General features: G+C 48.6%; 1 protein-coding gene across 4 annotated transcripts in view; it reads left to right on the forward strand.

The window, feature by feature from the left end:
• Positions 1 to 8,338: 8,338 nt before the first annotated feature.
• The window catches only part of ADD3 (adducin 3), a 98,518-nt gene continuing 83,634 nt past the window's right edge, over positions 8,339 to 23,222 (forward strand). For 2 of the 4 annotated variants that reach the window (XM_035329493.1, XM_035329490.1), the window contains exon 1: positions 8,339 to 8,474. The gene's annotated coding sequence lies outside the window, so the exon portion shown is untranslated. The remainder of the gene's footprint in view (positions 8,475 to 23,222) is intronic. The other 2 variants (XM_035329495.1, XM_035329494.1) reach the window with 2 other exon arrangements.

Genomic DNA, 23,222 nt, shown 5'->3' on the forward strand with positions numbered 1-23,222 from the left:
CTGTGTAGAAGCTCATTCAGCCTTGACCAAGCCCCGTGATCCTCCTTCCCGTCTCGCCTTATGGCCTCTGAGGAATGCTGCATCGGCTGCGAGGGAATTACGAGGTCTTGGCAAGACACGCTAATATCCTCGCAAAGACTTGTCGGGGACCAAGACTTCAGCCTCCAACTATTTCCTCTGATAAAGCAGAGCATTCACAGTAGTCTGTCGGTCTCGAATCAACAGTTTGACTGTGTTTGAGAGAAATGCAAGGTCCGCACAGAGCAGAGAGGCTCTGCAAGCACAGCTGGCTGGTGCTGCTGGCCTGGCAGCAGCTTCTGTGACAGAAATCCAGCATCAGATCCCACTGGAGGCATCAGTGGCTGAGGACATTTCAGTCTGGGCTTGGGAAAATGAGCACCCAGGTGGAAGGCAGGCGGCGAGTTATGAAAACACCTGCTGCATTAGGATTCGAAAGGCAAATTAATTCTTTTGGTACATCTGAAAGCTTGGACTCTCACATGTGGGGATGCAAATCTGATGAAAATGTTTCCCCTTGAAGACATTCCCCTTCTTTGTACACAAAGTTTGGAGCAGAGACAGAAATGCAATCCAACTTTATTGCACCTGTCCTTTGCTTTTTGCACTCGGTGTTACCTTTCCATTAGCGTTAGGAATTACACTGATAATCCTTGAGAGTACCAGAGGGCGAGCATCATAATGCAGCTGGATCTAGGAAGCCAGTTGCACAGCATGGAAAGTATTTTTGCTATCTTGTTTTGAACCACTGATAACAGCATCACCAGTGAAGGGACCGCATTGTTTGCTCGTGGGACAGGGATGGATGTCCCCGGCCTGTGGCTGTCCCAGCACTGCTCCTGTGGCACGTAGGCATGGTCTGAGCAGCACGTCGCATGGAGAGGAGCAGATTTCTGATGGCGTCAGAGCTCTGGTGCCTGTGACAGAAGGTGGATCACTAAACAGATTCAGCGTGTGAGGAGAAATGGCATTTGAACAAGCAGTTTCTAAGACCAGCGGAGCAGCTGAAGCTGCTGGGAGTTCCCCTTGCAGTGACCCTGTGGGACATGGAGGGGTATCAGACTTCTGAAGGACAGGGCACCTACAGCAGAGCCTTGTCTCTCTTCTCCTCTTCAGCCTCCTGGCCCTCCCTGGCACCTCTCCTCTCCGTACAGACCCTGTGCAAAGCCAGAGTTCTCCTCCAACCTGCCACCGAGCTGGGCTCTCCAGCGTGGCACAGAGCAGCTGCTGCCAGCCCCCGACCCTGGCAGCCGGAGGGCTCCAGGCGGGTGAAGGCATCATCAGATGCTCAGAAGCTCCCAGCTGACTCACGGCCCCTTCTCCTGGTGCCACACCAGCCTCTGAACACCTCTGGTGGTGTAAAATGAGGTGAAACAAAGCTTTGAAAAGTCCCTAGCTTGTAGAAAATGGTGCAGAGCTGCCAGCTCTGGAGCTGGTTTCCCACCCAAACATCAGGCAGGATGCTGGATCCGTAGCTGCAGCTGGTTTGACAGAGTGCCAGCTCCTGCACAGCCATCCTCATCTGCTTTAATGTCAGCTGAATATTTATGTGCCATTTTCCCGTCCGGCACATCCAAGCCTATCCTTCAGGCTAAAATCCCCCCAGCCTCCCGAGGAGCAGAAGCACAAAGTGCAGTCTTGTACGGTGCCATTTGGTGTCACCCAATTCGTCTCTTTCACATGGGGACTCAAACCAATACGCCAGGCCAGCCAGTACACAAGGACCTGTCCCATGCCAGCACAGCAAATCTTGGGCTGTGCACATCCTTAGCGAAGCACGTGTTTGAATAACTTGTTACAGCCACGCTGAAAGCGGAGGGAAAGCGTGACAGCAGAAGGACAGCGAGCCAGCTCCATCGGCCAGGCACAACTGGATGCGTTCGAACCGGGTGATCCTGCGTGTACACACCGCACGTCCTCAGCACAGCTCGCTGCCCTGCTCGGCAAAAGGCTGCTCTCGCCTGCTGGGAAACAAGCAGTCCTGATCAAAGACTACCCTCACGCAGCAACCAAACAACACGAATGCATGTGTGTGTATATACATGCATCCAGCTCACGCGGATTTAGGAGCCGCGTTGCGTATGTGGTGTGGGTCCCACTGAGGGCGTAGGGGCTGCTGGGGAAGCTGCTGCTCCAGTGCAACGATGAGAATTTTCTGGTGAACCTCAGCGTGGCAGACAGGCTAATCTCAGAGGTCGTTAAAGACTTCTGAAGCCTGCTAATTATACATTAGCCAAATCTTATTACAAATAAGTAATAAGTATAGGCACGTTTGTTGTTTTTACTAATGACATTAATGTCTTTTCTGATGATTTGCAGAACTCCAGGGGACCAGACACTCAATTTGCACTGATGTATCTCCCACTCTGGGGAGCTCTGTTGATGTTTGCTGTCTTTTTACCATCGATCTTGAGACAATCCGAGGTCTGTTTTCTGCACAGTGGGTCGAGCTTCCTCTTCAGCCGTACAACAATTACACAGATTTAGTGCCTTTCCTATATAATGGATCTGGGCGCTATTTTCCAGTATGTAAGTCGCCGTACGCAGAGTCGCATAGCACTATTGTTAGAGATTTGTGCTTTTCCTCCCCCGCAGTTTCCTTATCTCCCGTAGGGAAATGGCTGTGACCATTTATCTTTCCCCTGCAGAATCCCAGAGGGTTCAGGCGCCCCGGTCAAAGCCCTGACATTGCACTTCACGCTGCGCCAGCAGCAGGGAAAGAGCCAAACGTGGAGCTGGTTAAAACACGTTCTGCAGAATGATCCGGATTTGCCGGGCACAGACAAGCACGGGTTTTTCCCTCGCATCCATCCACGGATCTCTGTGACTGATGTGCTGTGAGTTTCCACCAGCTGTTTGCACAGACCCGACCGTGGGTCCAGGCCGCCCCGCTCCGCTTCCTGTCTGAGAACAAACCGAGGCAGTCAGCAGAAACAGCCTCACGTCCTCGCGGATGAAACCACGGAACACAGTTTGTCCCGCCAGGGAAATCAGTGCTCTAAGTGCATGAGTAATCCCCTGACTTCATAGGAATATCTCCGGGTGGATTTTTTAAGCGTGCTCTCAGCGGTGCGGCGTACGACGGGTGAGTGCCAGGATGCTCGGTGTGCGTGCCGCTGACCCGTGCTGCCCTTTGGGGTTTGGGGCATCCCAGTGGCACATCCCACAAGTACATCTGGCCCCTGCTGTGCTGGGGGGTAAGCTCCTGCTCCCTGGCTTTCCGTCACTGACAGGCGGCTGCTCCTAGTGTTAGCATCCCTGGGAACACGCTCAGAAAGTACAGATGAGGTCATTCCCCAGAGTCTGCTTAGGTATTTGGGGCCCTTGACATAGAGAGGAGCTAAAATCTTACTCTTGCTGAATGGTTTTTAAAGGGAAACTGGAGCTCTTTTTATAATGCACTAAGAGTTTGTTAATCTTGCAGTGGTAAATGATTAACAGTTTGTTTATCCTAATCATTAGATGTTGTGCTAAGATATGTTCTTCACTCTTATTTGCTTCAAAAGGGGCATTGGGAGTCAACAGTTACCCATGCAGAATCAGAATCAAACATTATTCATGAATTAATGTTGCTTATGCACATTAACAAATCCGAGGCTGATTTCACCTCTGTCCTTTCAAGTGGTCCATCAAACACGATAAGCAAGAGCTTGCACCAAAGGCCCTGAGTTTGACTTTATGCTCTAAACTTCCAGACTTCAGCCCAGGAGATGACAGCACACATCCCCTGCAGGCCCGTGGGAAGAACAAGAAGCATGGTGCCAAAAGAGCCATCACCACTGAGGGCAGGGAGGGCTCCAGCCTTGTTCTACGCCTGGAGGTAACAAAATAGGAGCTTGGCCTGGAGTCCAGCACGGGTCCAGAAAGCCAATTTCAGTGCTCCTGAATCAGCACTCACCCCCCAGCCCATCACCTTGTGCCCTGACACTTCCCTGCGCTCTCCCCCAGCAGCCGGGCTGGGCTTCCCACCACTGCAGCTCTGCCCCCTGCACACCTCCTGGGAGGGGGCGGCTGGCTTCGGGACACAGCCGATGTGCTGGCAAGGAGCTGCTGGCTCCTCACGCAACCAGCAGAAGCCTTCTGCCCAAGTGTGAACGGTGCCGAGGCGACAAACCTGGCTTTCTTGCTGCAGAAGGATGTGCTGTGCTCCACATGCATCATCAGAATCACAGATTAGAGACGTCTTTTGAAAACCGTGCTCTGAGCGTGATTTTTTTTTCTTCCAAAAATAACTCGTATTTTGCTCATATTAAAAGAGCAGGATGTTCTTTCCTGTCCTGCAGGGATAAGGAGGAAATGAGAACTATTTTTTTTATATATATGATATGAGCTACCATTCTTCTGGACTAGTGCTGTGAATCTTGATTTTTTTTCCCCAGCCATTAGCATTTTATTCCCCATGGACCTCATTTCGCTTCCATTCATGCTGATTCTCCCCCAGCGAAGCTCTCTTTGATTTCAAAGGGATCCTTCCCTATTTACACCTCTTGCATCCCAAGGTGGTGTGGGCTGAAGGGAGACAACCCACTGAGCACAGCGACTGACGAAAGCCTCCAATCCCTTCTCGCACGACACAAAGTCAGTCGAGAAACGTGAGTGGGGGCAGAGAGCATCCTTTCCTGTCCTCTGTGTTTGAAGGAAAGAGACTGCGGTTTGGAGGAAATGTGAACGTAATGAACTGGACATTTGTGTCCCATTGTGCTGAGGTTTGACAGGAAACACTTGGGGCTCGATTCAGGAAAAAGTACATAGTATTCCTTTATTATACTCTCATAACCCCAACTGTCCTGCAGCACTGCACTGCCTGCCTTTAATGTATATATTCTCACAGCTCTCTCCAGAAGACCAGAAGGAAATCTGGCCGCTGGGGAGCGGGGGAGGCATGGGAAGAAGCTGTAGGGCCATTTCCAGCGAGCAGCCCTCCTCAACCACAGCGCAAGGCCGGCAGCTCTCTGCCTTCCCAACCAAAGGGACCCCAGAGCAGCCGCCCCTGCTGCCTTGGCGGTTCGCTGCAGGAGGAGGGAGGCTTCTGCGGGCATGGGGGCTGCAAAATGCCCCAAGTTTCATAAAAGCAAAAGCAAAGCCCCACATTACGCCGTGGGAAGCAGGAGGGTGAGATGGAGATGCTCCTACTGTGAAAGCCTCCTTGAGAAAGCAGCTGCAAATGCCAAACTTTGTGTAATTTCTGAGCAGCCTCCCCTGGGGCCGTGAGAGCACTCCCCACCCGTCAGCTCTCGACATAACCTATAGATAGGTGCCTGAGGCAGGTCTTCTGGGCACAGGTGAACACCTTGGCTTGGGGCTCACCCCACAGCAGTGGGTAAAAGGCTCCGGCTCTCAGCATTCGGCACCTTTGATCCTCATTTCGGCCAGCTGAAGCTGCAGTGGTCTGTGGAGCAGGGAGCTGTCACAGTCCCTTGTCCATGGCAAAGGTGCAGTGCCAGCAGGGGCTGGCGCTTCACTGTGCGGCTCTCCAGGCTGCAAAGAGTGCAAAAGAACCCTCAAAACCCCACACAACCCAGGAGAGACAGACTGAGGACATAGTGCCCTTGACTGTAAAAGGAGGCACCCAGGAAACCTTGTGGTGCATATATATATTATTCTTTTTTAACTAGAGCTCAAGTAATTTGACATGCACGTCCCCTGAGCTGCTTCCTAAACCACAGCTGCACGAGGAATTATCTAGCTCTTAGCTGAAGTAACTCCCTAAAAAAAAAAAAAAAATTGTAGGCCATTAAAGTGCTAATAAAAAATGTTGATGAATTTCTGAGCTGTGCTCTGATTATCTCTCTGTGGGGAACGAAGAACTCATTAACATGAGCTTCGTGCCACTCCCTCCTCCTTTCTCGGAGTTTGGCATAAAGCAAGGAAACAAATGTTTGTGGTTTGGCCAAGATTCTAACGAGTAGCTCAGCTCGGTCCCCTGATTAGACACATGGCTTTATGGAGGGTGAAAAGGCTGCAGGACCGTGTAAGTGGCAAAGTACGTCTGCTGGATCGGGCCCCCAGAAAGGAGACACGTTACCTGTTGTATGTTGGTTTTGTTGTTGTTGTTCTTTGTTTGCTTTTTGGAACGTATTTAGCTGGACGCAGGAAATGTGCAGAGAGAGGGTTTCATTGCCACTGCAAACAGGGACAAGGGCACGAAGCCCAGAGAGAGGAGCACAGCCCTAATTCTTCCTGAGGACCCACTCTCCAAAAACACAATGTTACGGTAGCTTTCTGTGGGCTTGGGCTCATTCATTAAGGTTCACTTTTAACCCAGAGCCCCAGTGGATCTGTCCTGGCTGCTATCCCCCCTCGCTGCACTATCTGTTGCCTATCTGCAGACCGACGGGCGCCTTGGAAGCAGCACCCAGGCACCCCGGGAGCCACAGCACCAAGACCTGTCCAACGGGACGGGGCTGAGCTCAGCAGCACCCAGCAGCCACTCCAAAGGAACAAAACCTCCAGAACTGATGGGAAAAGTCTCTCCTGTGCAGGAATGTTTCTTCTTGGTCCTGCTTGTAATCTGTTCATGGTCTGAATCGCGAGGATTTGTCATCTCCGTAAGCTTTTCAGGACTAGAGTGATGGGAAAGCTTAGCCACATGCCCAGGAGAAGAGAACTTGCCCTACAATAAACACACACGAGGCATCTTTACATGTCTGAAAGCATTCTGCTGGGGTAGGCAAGCGGTGCCTCTGAAATTCAGATTTCCAGGTGTGTGATCGATGTCACGCAGCGCCTCAGCACTCAAATCAACCTCCCCAGACATCAGGCGTGCTGCGCAGACAGTGCCTCATGTCATGGCTTTAATAAACTTCATCTCGAAAGCAGCGAGGTTTTTCCATTCCCAATACCCTCCTGGGGAAGGTTGAGCCTGATTGCTCCGAGGGCTGACAACTCCCCTCTGATTTCCAGCTGAAATGGGTCAGTGGCCAGAGGGAGATCCTGATCCTCACCGCGGCACCACGCTCACTTCAAAAACCACAACTACATCGTGGCATTGCTTTTTTTTTTTTTTTTTTTTTTTTTTTCAGGTTGAAAGCTTATCAGAACATGATACAGCTGTATTATTGTTTTTCTTCCTACAAGGCAAACGAGCCTTGCAGTGAATAACCATGCACGAGGAAGCTGATTGCCTCAGTGCGCTCCACATGCAGGTAGGTGTGTGTGTGTGTGTGAACGCACCCGCTCCACCCGTGCCCAAGGTAAGCTTTAATTCCCCACAGCCGCCAGATGGTAGAGGTCCTGTCTTAAATAACAGGTGCCGCCCCACCTCATCCCATTATTACTGGCCGGCACCTACGGGTTCCCAGAGCACCGGTCCCGCCAGCTGGGGCCATCTCAGTGGCGGGTGGAAATTTGCAAAGCTAAAACACGTCCTCCTCGCACACCCCAGGGCTGGGCAGCTCGGAGCCTCAAGCAGTTGTCTCTGAGGCCCTCTGTAGCTCCCGGGGGACCTGGGGCTCACGCTGACGTGGTGGCACAGCCAGCGGGGCTGGAGCCTCCCTGCTGGCTCCCACCAAAGGCCCTGGGTGCACGCAGCCCTGTCCCTGCCCTTGCTGCAGCCCGGCTCATGTCCCTGCCATCGCAGTCCCCAAGGAGCCCTTACCAAAGCCAGCAGGTTGCCGAATTACAAGGTTTTGTCCCTGAAACGGCGCAAAGCCATTTGCGTGAGCGGCTTTACACCTGCAAGCACTCCTGTTGGGTCTCAGAGGGAACTTTTAAGCCTTCTGAGCACATTTTGCGCAACTTTTGAATCTTAAAAGACAAATACAAATATAATTACAGACTTTTAAAATTATTATGTTTGATTGGGATGATTATTGTTATTATTTTGCCTGCATGCATATCGCCCAGGGGTTTTTTGCACGCACTGATAGTGCTCCTGCGAGTCCAAAGGGCTGGTCAGAGGGGGGGCAGCAAACCCCAAGCCCCAAAGCCCCATAACGCCGGGCAGAGGGCAGCACAGGGGGGACCGCAGCCGCAGATCCCAGCCGCAGGAGCCTCCACGGAGGCCGGCTTTTGCAGGAAAAAAAAAAAAAAGAGAGAGAGAGAGAGAGAAAAAAAGAGAGATTTGCATGTTGCGCACACACTGCAGCACAGCGGGGGGGGGACCGGTCCCTCCCCTCCGCTACGGGCGGGAACAACAATGGAGGGAGGCGGGCGGGGCCTCCTCTTCCTCCTCCTCCTCTTCCTCCTCCTCTTCATCCTCCTCCTCCTCGCAGCCCCAGCCTCTCGCAGCCCCCCCCCAGCCGGGAGGCGGCCGCTGCCAGATAGTGTTCCACAGGGGGAAGGAGGAGGAGCCCAGGTGTCCCTTCCTGCCACATCGTGCGCCGCCCCCCCGGCCCTCCCCCATCCCCTCCCCTCCCCGGCCCTGCCCCCTGCCCCTCCCCGGCCGTGCCCGCCGCGGGGCGGAGAGGCGAGGAGGGAAGAAGGGAAGGGATGGAGTGAGGAGCGGGGCCGCCGAGGTAACGCCGCCGTGCCTGTGGGGGGGTTGTGGAGGGGTGGCTCTGAGGGTGGGGGGGTCCCAAAACGTCGCCTCCCGGCCGCGCCGAGGGCGGTGTGCGGCGGGCGGGATGCGCTGGGGATGCGACCGTGGGGCCGGGGGGGGGGCAGGTCCCAAACGAAGGGGGCCCTGTGTGTGTGTGTAGGGTAGGTGTGTGCGTGTGCGTGTGCGTGTGTGTGTTTAAGGTGTGTGTGTGGGGGGGGGGTGTAGTTGGCGCCGTGCGCGTGCAAGCGCGCGTGCAAGCAGCGCGTGCAGCCCGGCGGGGCCGCGCGGCGGCGCACAAAGGCTGCGGGGCGGCTGCTGCTGCGCGCCCGGGGGCATGGCGAGGAGCCCCCCCCCCCCTTGCACCCCTTGTGCACCCGCACCGCGGTGCCGGACCCGCCGCACCTCCACCCGCCTTGCCAGAGCGCAGCGGTGAGTTCGCGGCGTTTCGCTGCCTCGCTTTCTCCCAGCCTCCCCCCCCGGCGGGTGGCCGCCCCCATCCCTTTTTCCCCCTTTTATTTTCCCCCTCCCGTGGGGTCTCTGCACGCCTGGGAGCCCCCGGCGGCGCTGCCTCCTTGGCTTCTGGCTCCGGTGCCGCTGTGGAAAGGACGGGGCGCGGAGCAGCGCGCCTCGATTTGGGGACCCTGACCCCAAAAAGCCGGGGAAGTGATTGCAATTAGGGCCGGCCGTAAGCACGGGGCCCGTCCCCACGAGGCTGAGAAAACCGCTGAAAATCTGCGTGCTCCGTGAGAGCCGGGCTTTGGGAATGCTCACACACCTACAGCTCCTGCTTTGCTGCTTGTAGTGGTGCGGGGAGCCCAGGAGCTCAATTGCAATGCGTTCCCATCACCGATTTGCTGGGCTGCCACCAGCATCTCCCCCAGTGCCACCAGTACCTGTCCCGACACCACCAGTACCTGGCCCCTGGCCCCGCTTCTCTCCTGCTGTCTCCTCGGGGAGCAGCCCTGGCCACGCAGCCCCGTTTGGGGAGGGTTTGGGGAGGGTTTGGTGTTTTGGCTCCGTCGTGTGTTGCTGTGTGTGCATTTGTCACCACAACTTTCACGGTTTGGGTCTCAAACTTTGCTAACGGGTTACAATGGGGACTCCTTTGGGGAGTTTGGTCTCAGCCCCAAGACAATTTTCTTCTTGCGTTAAATCCACCTTGAATTTCTAAATGAGTTTTTATGATACAAACCAATGTTTATCCCAGATTTGAGGGCGGTCTGGCAGCTAGGCAGAGTCTGCCTTACCAAAGGACGCAATTTCAGCCACGAAGCCTTGCAGTGGCACGGGGAAATGAGCGAGGAACTGGCTTGAAAAACAGCCAGCACCACCGCTGCTTGTGGAGGTGGTCGCTTGTGGTTTGGTTTTCTGAGCATCCGTGTCTTGCATTTGAGCCTGCACCAGTGGCTTGCCCTTCGTCCAGGGCTATCTCGAGGGTGGTGATATGATCGTGTGCAGAGGGGGAAAAAAAGAGTAGGATTGAGCCTCATCTGGGCAGCACTCCTAGGAGGAGCTAAGTTTTCAAACAGAATCAGTGGCAATCAATGAGCAAAAAATAATCGACCAAGGGTTCTAAAAGAATCAAGATATGAAATTGCCAAATTACTTACTGTGCTGGATAAGCTGTTGCTTAAATCGGCTTTGGGACCAGAGGAGCGAAGCTGCTAAATGTGACCTCAGCCACTGGGCTTCGGTGTGACCGGGGGAACTTCAGGATCCCTCCTGCTCCAGGTGCAGGCGGCTGGTGCTGTGCTGCCACCAGCGGTGGTGACTTTGGAGGGAAGTGGCACTGCCATGCATGGTGGCCCTGGCAGTGGCTCTGCTGGGCAAGGCTCGCTTTGTGCCTGGAGCTGCCAGGACATTTTGCACCAGCGAGCTCTCGGTGGAGGTGTTCTGCACACCCAGCCGTTGCGGCAGCATGGCCAAAAACCCCAGGTGAGTCCTTGCAGCCTGCTGTGGCGGTGCCCAGGGCTTGGCGAGGAGAGCAGGTGTGGGTCTGGGAATGTGGCGGGTTCCTGGGCTGGTTCCAAGAGAGCTGGCAGGTGCTGCTTTGAGAAAGGAGTGCACGAGCTCCTTGATTTGTGTGCCCGCTCATTAATAGCAGATACTGGTTTTAGCTTTACGAGTCTTCGCGTCCTCAGCTTTAGAAGATTTCTTGTTGTTTTTCAGAACAAATTATTACTTGTGCTCAGTTTTCGGTGAGTGAACATGAAGCCCAAAGGAGGGGCTCTTGCAGGACCAAGTGCTCGGCAGTCAGGGTTAGCACACGGCGATGACCGAGCATGTCCTTACTCCTTGGCCATTCGATGGAGTGCTGCTGTACCCCAGGATGGCTGGGAAATTAATGGTATCTTGGTTAAATTGGTCATTATCCTTGACTCTTGCCTGAGGATCAGTGCAGCTGGCCTTTTTATTAAGGAAAAGATGATTTTGGGGTGATGCCGTGGTGCATCCTGCAGGGCAGGGCGCAGGCGGTGTGTTCCCCACCCGCTGCAGCACTCCTTGTAGCAGCTCTACTTGAGCAGGACTGCACGCTGCAGTGCCTCTGCCTGCCCTGTGCTGCTGGGAAGTGCTGGGGTGCGAACTGGAATGGGTCCCCTGGCCCTGCTGGGCTCATTCCTGCCCAGCCTGGTGCTGGAGGTGGCGGTGAGCACGGGGGCGCCTCGTGAAAAACACTGCTGCCGGTTAAACCTGCAGCAAGCGTCCCTAACAGCCTGCTCTGCGGCTGGCAGCACTGCAATTACAGTGCTTAAAGGAAATAATAATTTAGGAGAAGAAGCCGTGTGTGACCTTGAGCTGGTGCATAAAGTTGGTCTTGCTAGCTTTTTTTAAACAGGAGGAAAATTATTTAAAAAATGTCCTGCAACCGTAGTGGCCACAGCAACCTCTGGCTGTTCTCTTGTAGATCAATTCTGCAATTTCAGTGTTTCAAAAACAGAGTAGGTCATTGTTTTGGTATCGACCCTGAGGAGTGCAATCTATAGGATTTAATAGCATTGCTTCCTGTTACATCACAGGCTTTTCCTCAAGCTAGGTTTTGAAATGCTCATGGCTGCGTTAGGGGAAGAGGTGGTGGTGTGGCATCTTACAGTTCTCGGGGGGCAGTGTCTTTTATGTAGCATTTTTTGGTGCATGAATAAAAGCTACTTGACCCTTAGGGAGCAAGCTGTAGCTTATTAATTGTGTTAATGTTAAATTATGTGGCGAACAGGGCTAGTTCCTACATTAACTTTGAGACAACTGGCATGTGGGGAAGCACTTCTGTTTCTTTTCCCTGTGCAAGGTAACAACCCAAGGTATGTCTCAAGTGAGAATTTGAGGTGTTTCTTTTAAAGATGTCCTGGCAAGTACATGGTGGTTTTGTGGATAGCTGTTGGTCTGGATTATTAGTTAAGACAAACCAATTTTTAATTGCATTAATAAATTTGGTCAGATATGAAAGTGTCTTCAATTATAGCTTTCTTTGAATCCAGGCTACAGTGGAGGTTTTTTTCATTCCATCATCAGTAAAATGGAAAGTATTTTCTACTAAAAAGTTGAGGTTTTCTTAGGATTCATTGAAAAGTTTCTGAAAGAAGGATCCTTCTGATGATTCTTGTTTTTTTTTTTTTTTTTTTGTTTGTTTGTTTTTTTATAGCCTGCATCTTCACGGTTTAGCTGATGTGACGTAGGTAATTATTTAGTCAGGACTCCGGGAGCATATAAGATTCATTATTATATTTAAAGTCATTCAAAGGGTAATAATGTAAACCCTTCTTAACAAGGATGCAATCAGCTGGTACAAAGTGCTAATTAAGGAAATAGTATAATAGCCTCATTCACTGTTTCAGTCTCTTAAACTGCTCTGGTCTTGGCTGGGAAGAAACTCTTTCCTTGCCTTGTATCGTTTAATGTGTTAAAATCCTGGTGACTTCAAAGCGGCGGGGAGCTGTGGGGTGAGCTGGCAGCCTGGGGTGGGGTTCAGTAAATGTGCTAACCACTTGGTCTCAGCATTTGCTTGACCCGATGGCTAACAGCTGGGAAAATCCCTGTGCCCCCATGCAGCCAGCACCTCCTGAAGTTGCTTCTCCAGCTGAAGGACATGATGATCTTGAGTACCATGGAGTTAAATTGCAGTCCCATTGCAGCTTTTATTGCTTCTCATCTGCTTACGCAAGGCCACCTGGAGTAGGTTGTCCAAGAAAACGTTTTTTATTTTTGTAGGAAATAAGCATTGCTAAGCGTATTATCCGTACCTGTTGCACTACACGTGACGTTCTTCAGAGGCCACTTGGATCTGCATCTTCTTGTGTTTGCAGATGCACAGCCAACGTCAGATCTGGCAGCAAGGTGCGTGCCACCCAGCGAAGCCCTGCTGTGTGTGTCCTGCTGGGTGCAAAATAGAAAGCCTTGCTTATTGGCCAACGCCTGCTTTATTGTGCTAATGCAGAAAAAAACAAGAAAGGATAAATATATCTTAAACGTTTTGTTTCTTTCCCTCCAAGCATAGGCTGGCTTTTGGGGAAAGAAGGCTTGCGTAACAGTTCTAGAGGTCTTGTGTGAAGTCCGTGGAATCCGTTTGGTACTGGCCTTGTCTGTGTGACTCGCATCGTTATAGATCAACAGAAGTTTCAAGTTGCTGTGTTCAGAGAGATTGCTAGTATTAAAGCACGTTGTTTCATATAACCCAGCATCCCGGCACTTCCTCAGCATCCCATATGAAGGGGTGTGTGTTGGGGGGCTTTTGCCCATTCCAGGTCCCCTTCACCAACAGCCCCTGAGCAAAGGATGACCTCAGGAGGGAGAGTTCAGGTCTTGGGGTGAAGTTTGTTTGTCAGCCTGGTGTCTCCCAAAACACAGGTTGGGTGAAGACATTGCAGGCTGCTTTTCAGACCACACAGTGACGTCTCAGCCTTCTGACTGCCCAGCTCAAGAATCAGCAGTGGTCTCACCCCTATTTCAGTCTTTATAGATACATGTACAAAAAGCTCTGTACTTAGAAAGAACATCAGTAAGGCCACAAAATCAAGTATTTGAAAGCAAAGTAGTGCTTTCCAAAGAAAATATCCTGGATTTAAACATGAAAATTAAACTATAGCATTGGAAAGCATACTTAGGAGCCCTTGTGTCAGGAAGAGTTGAAGTGTTTTGGCTCAGATGCTTCAGATCTAGCAGACACTTAGCAGAGGCAATCTTAAGCCTAAAATATGAAAAACTAGGCAAAACTGAAAACAGGCTTTGGAGCTGGAAAGATGCGTCCAGCTCTGTGGAGAACCGAGCACAGTGACACACAAGTGGTGTTGTGGCAAAGTACCTGTGTATTTTCCTGACACAAATACACAGCTGTTTGCAGGAGTGCTTGTGGATTGCACAGTCGTTTTTCCAGGCTCCTGGACAATGCTAAAACAGGAGTAAAATGTGATCTAAGCCAGTCAGTTATTCTGGCGTGCCTTTAATACACCAATCTTTGCTACATACCAGACAACCGACTGTATCTGCCATGCATCCTAAAACCCCAAAACCAGACTAAAAAAGTTAATTGCTAGAACATTCAAACTTTATTTTGAGATTTCATGATGTAGTACTCTGTGGAGGAAAAGTCCATGTATCCTCTTACGTTTGTTTTCAGCTGTATTATCTGCAATTTTTATGGTGGTTGTGAAGCCTAGGGTGCAAGAAGCTGGTTTCTATGTCACGTTAACAGCTGGCACTCCCACGTTAACTGAATTCACCATTAGCCCTTGTGATATAACTGCCATAATAAATGAATACCTAGTGAAATATTTCTGTTATCGTGATTAAATTGTGGCAGTGCCCGCAAGCCCATCATCATGTTTCAGATCTTGATTGCATATGAAGTATTGTACTAAATGCCAAGTTGAGGAGCCTTAAGTCTCTGTAATGTTCACAGTTAATCTGTGGAATTTTTGGCTTTGAATGGCAGCTTGCTTTAAATGCATGCTTGTCTAAAAGTATATGCAAAGGCAAGACTCTTCTAGAGATTCAAAACAATTAAGTTTTTTTTCTGGCCCAGCTGTCAGGCTAGAAGGCAGAAAGCAGAGATGTTCATGATCTTCAACTCATTTAGTAAATGGGAGCTGTTGTCTCCTAGGGCAAAGTGTGTATTATATGCCAAAGGCTGTGTATTTTACTTATTCCTAAAATTCTCAAGGTTATGAAAGAATATATATACATGCATTTTTTTCCCCCATTCCCTTCGATGTACATAATACGAAATCCAAATTAGGTTTCTTGTTGGCGTGCCGATTGTTATAAGTTTTATAAGTATTCAGACCTATTTGTCTTTGACACATAGCTGACTTGGCATGCAAAGGACACATGCGTGTTCTGTGTTAAATGGCTTAAGGACTGGAGGGACACAGCTGGAGCGCTTGGCAGACACCTCTCGTGTGCATGATTTGGAACAGAGTGCTCCGGCTCCTAAGACGACGTGTCCAAAGTAGATCTTTCAGTAACATTTTCATAAATATTTTCATTGCAAAGACTTAATCCTGAGCAGCTGAGGGAGAAAAAGGAAGTTGTGAGATGTGCTTTAATAATGGGCAGTGCAGTGATTTCTAGAGTAAAATAAGCCTGTAACCAGCAAAGCCCATTTCATAGAGTTGGCTTGTTCGTTATCAGGCTAATCAAAATCATGGGTCTAGTACCAGTATTGAGGGAAGAAAAACAAGAAAAATAGAAGAAACATGCAGAGGATTCTGCAAATACTTTGAAACTTGTGGGATTTAAAAATCCATAATTAAAAAACAAACAAACAAAAAACACACACACACAAAAAGCGCAAAAACAGTCCTAGTGGTCTGGCAGTCAGGTTCTCCCCCTCCTTTTCTTCTCTATTTCAAACTTTGTTTAAATAATTTTGCAGTGTGCTAAGAGATTGAATACATCTGTAAAGCACTAACATGAGTGAGTCTGTGCTCAAAACCAGGTTAGTTTATAAAGAAAAAAAAAAAAAACGTGCCTTGAAATGGGTCCAGGGAGCTTCCTGATTAAAACATGAATTCGAGACAATTCGGTTTAACTATATAAGATGTTTAAGCTGTAAAACACCAGGAGGTGGTACTTAGAAGTACCTGGATAATTCACCCTGAGGCGGCAGAGGGGCAGTGTGGGTTCCCTCTTTGCGTCAGAGGCTTTCCTGTGAGCCAGGCTCCGGGGGGAAACTGAAACACTGCTTCCTCTTCAGATGCGGGTTTGGATGTATGTTGTGCTTCCAGTGTGTTTGTTTGCTCAAACTTGGATGTTTTTAAACAGCAGTGCCTGTGATTTTACATGCCCTAAGATGACAGCTCAATAAGGGCTAGATCAGAAGGAGTGCTTGGTTCTTCTCAACCACTGCCTCTTTCCAAATGGCAATTGTTGCTGTCAGATCTGCAGAAAATGTTCTTTGTAGTTGTTCCTAACATGAGGCTGTCACTGTATGTCAGTGCTTCTAATCAAATCTAATGACTTAATTTACTGCCAGGTGGAAACCTTTTTCTTTCAAAATACCTTAAGCCTGAAGGTTTCCGACTGCCTGGGTCAAGGCGCTGTCCCCTGCGATGGTCCCAGCGTGGCCACCAGTGAGCATGCAGTGCCGCCAGAGAAGTGCCCTCCAGCAAGGGCGGTCAGCCTTCCAGTCATACCCTTTGAGAAATCCTTGCTGAGCTGCAAAGATTGCCAAATCTTCCCTCAGTTGGCAAGCACCTAGGATGCAACCTGAGCCAAGGGAAGGGAGAGCTTGGTCCTCGGAGGTGGGAGTGCCTGGCCGGGGCTGCTCGGGCTCCGTAGGTGAAGCCAGCAGCAGCCCAAAATCACCCACCCATCCTGGGGCCAGCCCAAGGCAGACCACAGCACAGTGGTGTGATTGTCCCCATACTTGGGTTAGATCCTATCTCTGGAAAAATTCACCATATTTCCTTGCTGAAAAGGGTTCAAATAATCTACTTTGGGTTAAAAAAAAAAAAAAAAATCAAATGCATCACCTCCTTTCCTCTTAATGTTGGCTAATACTTTGCATAAGACTCTCTACTGTCTGCAAAACGTTGACTAAAATGAGTTAGCTAAAGGTGGGAGCTGGAGTCACAGAGCCATATTTATAACCTGGGCTAGCCTTTAACAAGAAAAAAATAGCTTGAGGTATGCCATGTAACAGGAGAGTCTGGCTGCTATCAAACATGCTGCAAATGTATAGTAACGGGTATTGTATGTAGGAAATTTACCTTTGTAGTAGAAACCCGATGTTGCTGCTGTTCCCAAGGGGCGAGTTGAGTGAGGTTATTACCGCGGCTGAGCTAACAGAGCTTTGCTTATAGCATGCATGCAGACCAGACGGTTCTTTGCAGAAGGGTGACCTTTGCTGTATTTTGGTTTCAGATTTCACAGGGACCTATTTCAAAGTTTTTAGCTTCAGTCCACACCCTGCTGGTGGTTAGCTATAAAACTCTCTTTGAAGAAAGTTTTTTTTTAAAAAAAAAATCTGCCTTTTATTACCTTAATAAAGTTAGATAGAGGTCATTTGTTTACTCCTTTTTGTAATAATGCACTGCTGCCGCTGTTATTTGTCAGTATAACTGATAGTTCAAAGATGGAATTAAAGCTGCAGAATTACCAGCTATAGTGTGTAAAAGTGTAGTGCAAGTAATTCTATTTTATGGCTCTTCAGTTTATTAGTTAACTTGAAGAATGTGTGCTGGCATATATTTGTGCTGGGGAAACCATTCTGGTTCACATGGCATAATGTAATGTCCTCCCTCCAAGGTTATTTCACCTTCTTTCTAAACTTTTTTTTTTTGGTTATTCTCTCTCTTGCTCTCCAAAACCAACTTAAAGAAATAAAAGAAAGCCACGTATAGTTGGATCCTGTCCCAAACGCTTTTGTTACAAGTGCTGGTGCTCACTAAACGTAAGTAGTCCAATGTGAAAATGCAGCAGAACCTCCTCTCCTTTCACTTTCTGCATTAATTCTTTTTAATAAGTTGAATTGGCTCCAGGAGGAGCCACACGAGCACTGGAGCAGGTGCAAGGTCTCAACGGTGGGAACGTGCCAAGGACAGGGGAACCTGTTCGTACTGAGTTTGGGGCTCTGGTCCCAAAATCCTGCAAAGGGGGCAATGCTGGCTTGTTCAGTCCGTGCAAATACATACATGGACATTGTCTGCAAGCTAAGCCTGGAGCAAGGAGACTTATTTTTAGGCAAGTCAGAATGAAGAGGCAGTTTCTCTAGGCTTTGAGATACGAGCTGGCAGCTCCAGGTCATTAGGTTCCCCCTGCCCTGCCAATACTCCCAGAATCTGTGGGGAAAAGGTCTTGTTTGAGGGGAGGCTCTGGGGTGAAGGCAACATTTTGGAGAAACTACATAGACTTCAGAATTATTTTAATTAAAACCTTCTTGTCCATTGTTTATTTTGGCAATTCTTAAGAGGCTCAGAAATGTGTCAAAACTTCCAAGTTTTGAAAAGCCACTCCTGTTATCTGATAGTTTGAGAGTTTCCTGTCCTAGATGCTGGATTTGAAGAATGAAGGTGTCAGGGGGGTGGGGTGGGGGGGGGGGGGGGGAGAGAAATTGGGATAACCAAGCTGAAAGTGGGACTCGCTGATGTAACTGGTGCACAGAATGCAGAGGAGGAGTGAAAAAGCTGACGAAGCTTTAGGAATAAGCATTGAAGCGTGCCTCCGTATTTTATTATCATTAGACCATAACATGCAGTCGTGTCTCTTAAGTCTGTGCATTTGGTTCACCGAACTGTTACCGATTGCAGGAGGTGGAGGTATGGAGTGTGTGTGCAGGCAGGATGGTGGAAAGTATCTGTGTGATTTGGGTTTTTCTCATTTTTCATTAAGTCCTTGAAGTTAGCTTGCTGCTGGAGTAAAATAACCAACTGGCTTCCCTTGTCTGCAAGCGTTAGTGTGTCCTGAGGTGGAGCTGGAACACTGCTGGGGTGTCAGACACATGGGACACGGGATGCTGGCAGCCAGGCAGACCAAGCACGTTACAGCAGTGGGTGGCATTGTGCCATGAAGTCCTATAGCAGCGGGTGCCTCAGGGCAGTTTGCACACAGAGCTGTGGCCTGGCACAGCTGCGCACTGAATGCAGCCACTTCTGGGCTCAAGCATCGTACGGCCACGTCGCAGCTCCATGGGGCTGCTGGTGGGTGATGGTCCTGGGCTGGGTGCTTGGGATGGGGCATTGGGGTTGCTTTCTGTTGCACCATCCCCTTGTCTTCAGTATGCAGCGTTCCTATATAGAGCAAAGCATTGTAACTAATTTTTCTTGTGTAAAATAGAAAGGGTTTCACTATTGAGCAGTGTGTAACATTGCTATTTTTTAGCTCTGTTTCATGGTTATGTACAAGAAACTGAGGCAAAATATTACCATGGTAAAACTTTATTGCATCAGGTAAAGCAGGGTGTCGTTCTCATATGTTAGCGTTCTGCAACTTATAGACCAAAGTCATTTTTTTGGTAAGAAAGAATGGGGCTGTTCTTGGTTCTAGCAATGAACTTATGCATATGGCTGCAAGACAACTTTATATGTGAAGAAGTAACAACTACAATGAGGAAAATGTGTACAAATAGGTTGGCTTAGCATAGCTCAGCCTGCCTCCCAGAGTGTCCTGTAATTAAAACTTGTGGTCTCTTTACGTCCTTCGAACAGTGTTGTCTGACTTTTTCTTCCATCCAGGTTTTCATCAGTTAAATGATGTGTAAGAAAACCTAGTGTTGCTACTAACGAATTTGGCACACAAATTGTTTTAACAAATTTAATGCTGACTTTCCAGCAGCAGAAAGCTGTTTGCTGTTGAAGTTGACTGAAATGGTTCCAGTTATTCTCTGCAGGTGGTGAATGATACGCACTCACAGCGTGCATAGCTGTCCTGTAGATAGCACTTCATGTCCTTTATCCTGGTGTGTTCCTCACTTCTTGCTTTTATTTTTTTTTTCTGTGTTTATTATTGTTTGTCCCCCCTGCCCTCAACCGCAATGAAGCGTTATCTCCAGAAGTTTTTGTGCTTTTTTTGTTTGTTTGATGTGATGTGCCAGCTTCAGCGTAGATACTTAAGGAGTCTTATCAAAGTAATACTGGCTCAGTCAGAGTAAAGATGCTTTAGCTAAATAGACTATGGCTGTGTTTAAAAATAACAGCCCTGGCTGTGTCAGCGCGTCGGACGACCTGGTTTCGGCGTTAGATGAATCAAAAGAGGGAGGCTGGATGCTCCCAAATTTTCAGTGTGATTAGCCAAAAGGCTTTGAGGGAGGTGGTCATGCTGGGCCTCTTAAGTGCGTGAAGGCTGCGTGTGGTGCTGCTGCCTCTTTCTCTTGTTGGGCTGGGTGCAGGCACTGCCCTCCCTCAGGTTTGGGTTCTTGGCCCTGCTCCTCGGGGCTGCCATGTCGGCCATTGCTCCTGCATGGGCCTCATGCTTAGGCCTCGTGCCCTGGGGTGCCAGTCGTGTCCCCCAGCGCTGCCCTGCCACGTCCCTCCCTGCTCTGTTTCTGGGGGCTTGCTGAAGGCTGGCCTCCAGCACTGCCCTTGTAAAGGGGCTCAGGTAACGAGAGAGCTGATGTGCAGGAGAAAAAAAATAATAATAAAAAACTTTTTTTGAAAATACTACGTGCATCTGATGTTTGTTTCATTTCTTGTTCTGTGTGGGTCTTCTATGCTTTTTTTGTTGTTTCTTGGCAAGGAGAATAGCATTACATTCTTGTACCAAGAGGAAGGGTATTAAGCTAACTCATAAAAAAAGATGATTTATTATCAAATGTAGTTTTTCATTTTGTCCATTGGAAATTTTAAAAGCAACAAAAAAACCCTCTAACCATACCCAGATTACTGGCTTCATTCATGCAGTCTTTGTATCAAATTTGGATACTGTCTTTGTTAAGTTATGGCTCCTTAGGGTTTTCTGCTACAGAGGCTTCTTCAGTCGGAAAATGAGGGTATAATGAAGAGGATCCAAGGACCGGACATAATGATTCTATATAATTGAAATAAACAATGCTGGGGTTGGCTGATGCTGGTTTTTCCATCATTTTTTTTATTGGCATTTGCTCATTTTGCTTTAAGCAGAGTTTAAAACTGAAGCAGCCTGAGTGTCCGAAGTAGCTGAAAGCCCAATAGCAGGCAATTCAGGCAATACTGTTAATCACTGTGTCCTATCTTTATGCACTTCCCCTGAATTCTGGCTTATTCAGGAAGTCTCTTTGATTAGGGCAGTAAATTCAGCAGGAGACATCCAGAGTCACTGGAGGGTGTAACTGAAGCCAGCCTGATAGGTCTGGTTGTGCCCAAGGTACTCGCAGCCTTGTGCCAAGCACTCAGCTCGTGCGCTGTGAGGAGTGCTGAGTACCCGGTGCTCCTCGCCGCTCTCTGGCATGCCACAGCTGGCTGCTGCTGTTGGCTTTCACTCCTGCTTCTGTTATAAGGTGATCTTCATTGTAAGGGTAGAATCATCACGGCATACTTCAGGATGCAAACGGCTTTCTTTGCTAAGCCTTTGGTAAATGATTGTGCCTCTCGGTTGAAGCAAGAAGCCAGAGCACGCTGCTGGCGCTCTCATTCTGATGCTGAACCACTGCAGAAGAGGAATGATGCTGAGTCCCTCGTCTCGTCTCTGCTGTGCCAGAACACTTGATCTTTCAGGGCAAAGAGTGTGTGGTGCTGTGGTTTTGCAGATGCTGTTCAGAGAGAGAGGAGGGAAAAAAAAATGAAGTCTTGGCATTAACACTTACAAACTAATGTTTAATCCTAGTAAAGCTGCTGAAGTCAAAGCTGTAGGTATCTTTAATGTCCTCTTAATCTGTTTCTTTTTAAATGTTTTGGTGGTATTTTCTCCCCATTTTTGTTCTCAGTTACTGTTGTGTCTTTGCATGTTGGTATACAATCAGGTACAACTTTGAGTCATACCTAATACACAGAAATGTTTATTTTCACGGTTTATTTCTTCATGCAGTGTTCAAAATGTGTTATTGATTTCTTTAATCCTAGAAATCCAGAGCAGCCTTTCCTAATGCTCTTTCTCATAATCAGGTTCAACCACATCACTTAACTCTTTTTCCACTCATTATTTTTTACTGTCTCTGTTAGAAACAGCTCTCAGGTAAAGTGAAAGCCCTTGCTGTGGCTAATCGTATAGTGCTTTGGAAGATGAAAACTAGGTTCTTCCTGTAGCAAAAAGCTGTGTGTGATTTGAGATCAGCACTTCCAGTACACGACTATAGTGCATTATAGTCAAATATAGCAAATGCAATATTTTTGTTTTTGTGTGTGTGCTATATAGGCTTATGACACACACAAAAAGTCTTTTGATGAAAAAGAAAGCTGATGAAAGGGGTGAAACTGTATGTAGCCCTGAGGAGAAACTTTTGGAAACATTTCTGTGGACTGTAGCAATGGGTGTTACGTAAGAGAGAAAAAAGTTTGCCCTGAAGTGCCTAAATTACTAAAGCCTTTCTAAAAGTAGGGTCGGTCTGCCTGCCTAGAGATCATTGCAATGTCCACTTCTGACCGGAAGCGAGATGAGCGTGGATGTGTTGGAAAACCAGAGTTATTTACAGGAGGCTGTGGGTTGCGAGGGTTACAAGGTTGTGTAACTCAGTGCAAGAGTAAACGTTTCAGTGGACATCCTCACATTATTCAGTTAACTTGAAATTGTGTGAAAATCAGTCTCCTGAGTGGTCTGAGTTCGTATTTAGCACATGAGGATCTGGTCTTTTATTTGTTTGTTCTTTGTGGTAAACTGAGCTAGTGCAGACTTGACTGAAGTGTGCAGTTGCACAGCTTTCTAATTAGAGTGCTTTCTTTGGCATATTTGATGGATTGGGGGGGGGATAAAAGCACAGCAGTAGATTTTTTTTCATGTGTGTTGAAGGATTTTGTTGTAGCATCTTGTGATGCTTGTGGGGTTTGCACTGGGCACGGATCCACAGCTGGCTCTGGAGCCACAGTATCTCTTTCTCAGTCCCTGAGGCAGAGGGAAGGCAGGAGCCATTCAGCCACCCAGCTCATCCAGCCCGGGCTTTCTACTTAATCACATCCCTGCCTCGAATTGCTTTCGGGAGAAATATATTGTTGGTGGAAGCCTTACAACAAGGCAAACCCGGCTCAGACTTGGCTGGCTAATTAGGGTGCCCCATTAGGAAGTGTGAATAGAGCCCTTACACTGCCATGCCTGCACACACGTTCTTTGTGCAGTGGGGTCCAGATCCCTGGGTCCTCCCTGCTCTGCACAGATGACACACGGATAACAAGTCTCTGTTTAGTTCTCAGCTCGTCATTCAGACTGCTGTAATATTTGACTGCCCCATCTGCATATTGGCTTAGCCCCATGGAAAGTCTTGGGCTGTGAGAATTTTTTAAAGTTATTTTTAATATAAACTGTGTAAATGATGTGGTGTTACTCTTTTGCTTTTAGGAGATTTGAAGCCCCCAGTGACTGACAGCTGCTGGCGTTCCTCCTTTCTGCATACAGCCCATAGTGTGAAACAGTTGGCATCCAGTAAATGAAAGCGAGTTTTGCTGTTGACTTCAGTGTGGTCAGAATCCACCTGGAGGTTTCAGGTTCTTAAGCAGTTCAGTTTGTTTGCATTCCCTCTTAAGAAAATAAACACACGCATCCTCATTTGTTTCTTCTGCTCCCCCTCACCCCATCTGTAGGTCAACTTCAGTATTAGTTACAAATATTCCCAATTAGATTTTTCTTTTATGTCCTTCTGTTTTAGCAAGGCTTTTATTACAAACAGTTTAAG

This window comes from Oxyura jamaicensis, chromosome 6 (assembly GCF_011077185.1).
Source record: "Oxyura jamaicensis isolate SHBP4307 breed ruddy duck chromosome 6, BPBGC_Ojam_1.0, whole genome shotgun sequence".
In the NCBI taxonomy this organism is placed as follows: Eukaryota; Metazoa; Chordata; class Aves; order Anseriformes; family Anatidae; genus Oxyura; species Oxyura jamaicensis.